The sequence below is a fragment of the Elephantulus edwardii genome, unplaced genomic scaffold, assembly GCF_000299155.1.
Source record: "Elephantulus edwardii isolate Elephantulus edwardi_28Jun2011 unplaced genomic scaffold, EleEdw1.0 scaffold00491, whole genome shotgun sequence".
In the NCBI taxonomy this organism is placed as follows: domain Eukaryota; kingdom Metazoa; phylum Chordata; class Mammalia; order Macroscelidea; family Macroscelididae; genus Elephantulus; species Elephantulus edwardii.
Window position 1 is genome coordinate 124,767 of NW_006400241.1, and position 1,639 is coordinate 126,405.

General features: G+C 44.1%; 1 pseudogene; it reads left to right on the plus strand.

The window, feature by feature from the left end:
- The window catches only part of LOC102865518, a 193,763-nt pseudogene that overhangs the window by 103,732 nt on the left and 88,392 nt on the right, over positions 1 to 1,639 (plus strand).

Genomic DNA, 1,639 nt, shown 5'->3' on the forward strand with positions numbered 1-1,639 from the left:
TTTTCTGTACCTTTGTTTTTAGCTCAAGTATAAATTATTCAAGAAAGTATGGCAGCTATATTTTTCAGACTAACTCAATTATGATAGAAGGAGCTCTAGTAGTATGGTGGTTAAAGCCCTTGGCTGCTCTCTAGAAGGCTTGAGTCCTCCAGCTGCTTCTAGAGAGGTCAAGGCAGCAGCTTCTGGAGACAGAAACCCTGCAGGGTATTCTGCTTGGTCCTAGAAGGTTGCTACTAGTCAGACTTGACTCAATGAGAGTCTCTGATAGGTGGTTGATGTCTACAATATTGAGAAGGATTGTGAGGCCAGCTTTTATCAGAAACAAGGATGCAAGATGCCTGCAGAGGTTCAGAGACGGACAGCCCATTCAGTACACACTAGCATACAAAGAGACAGGATTAATAAGGTAAATACCTGAGGGGAGAAACAGGAAAGGCAAACCTACTTATCATGCTTGCTTATTTACTTGCTTTCTTGTTTGATTGTTTTTATTAGAAAAAAGCAATGTTGGCATTCCATACTTCCACACCAGCTGCCTGCAAACACCTCTGGAAGTGTGGGGTGGAAAACCAGGCCTTTTATAAGTAAGTAGCTTTTATTCATTTTATCAGATTATTTTAAAAGCATTTATGAAATATTTTGCATTTTTGGTAATGGATGCACATTCATTTCTTTTAATACAGTCCTTTTGATTTTGTTCAAATGACATGTGAATTTTGTGCATAGTTCAGAGTGGTTCCCAAAACTTGTTTTTCACATAGGTCTGAAGCACTGTCTTCGCCGTTTCCCAGACAATCTCTAAGGGAATTTTTTTTCTTCTCATTTTTGGGGAGATAGGTGGGAAGCAAGGGGCATTTCTCTTTTCATTAAACATGTCATAGGATCTATCTTTTGTTGGTTTTCCCTCTAGAAACAGAGCCTGAGACAGAGTTTAGTGCTGGTAGGTTTTTGGGCTGTGAGCACTGGACACACCATGGTGTTACCAAAGCGGGTGATTTGGGGTCCTGGACCCTCCCTCCTGCAGGCCATTGGGCTCAGCTCTGCTGGAGAACTCTGAGACTGTAGCACATACCTCGGAGTTCTGCCAGCCCATGGGCAAACAGGCTGGGCTGTGTATCTACTAGTTCCCATTCATTTCAATTTAGAGGGCAAGGTCTTTCTGACATTTCTGATGTACTGTGAGTGTGGGTCAGATGAGCTCCATGTGAAGCACCTTCAGGAGAAAGTTACCTGTGTGCACTTCACAGGTAAGAAAGGACCAGTATATAGAGATGAAAGCCGAAAGCCTGCGGGTGAGATCTATCAAAGTCAGAAGTAGACAGGAACTCCAGCCTCCTCAGGTTTCACAGATGATTCAGTTGCTGATGAGAAGAGTGGTGGTTGTCCTGGAAGGTGTTATGAACCTGGTCCGACCAACCCTGGAACTCCAGGTGGCTTTTGCACCAATGTTTTCCACACTGGTCATTTGTCTCCCCCAAAGACTCACTGCTCTGAATGTGCTGAGTGTCTGGAAACTCCTGGACTTTGGCAGATGAGGATTCTGGGTAGGTGATGGCTTACCCAGTGATCGCTGAATTCAGTATGTAAAAGAGAGAAACTATGGTGTCGAGCGGGGGCCTGAGTTCAGACTGAGGCCTGG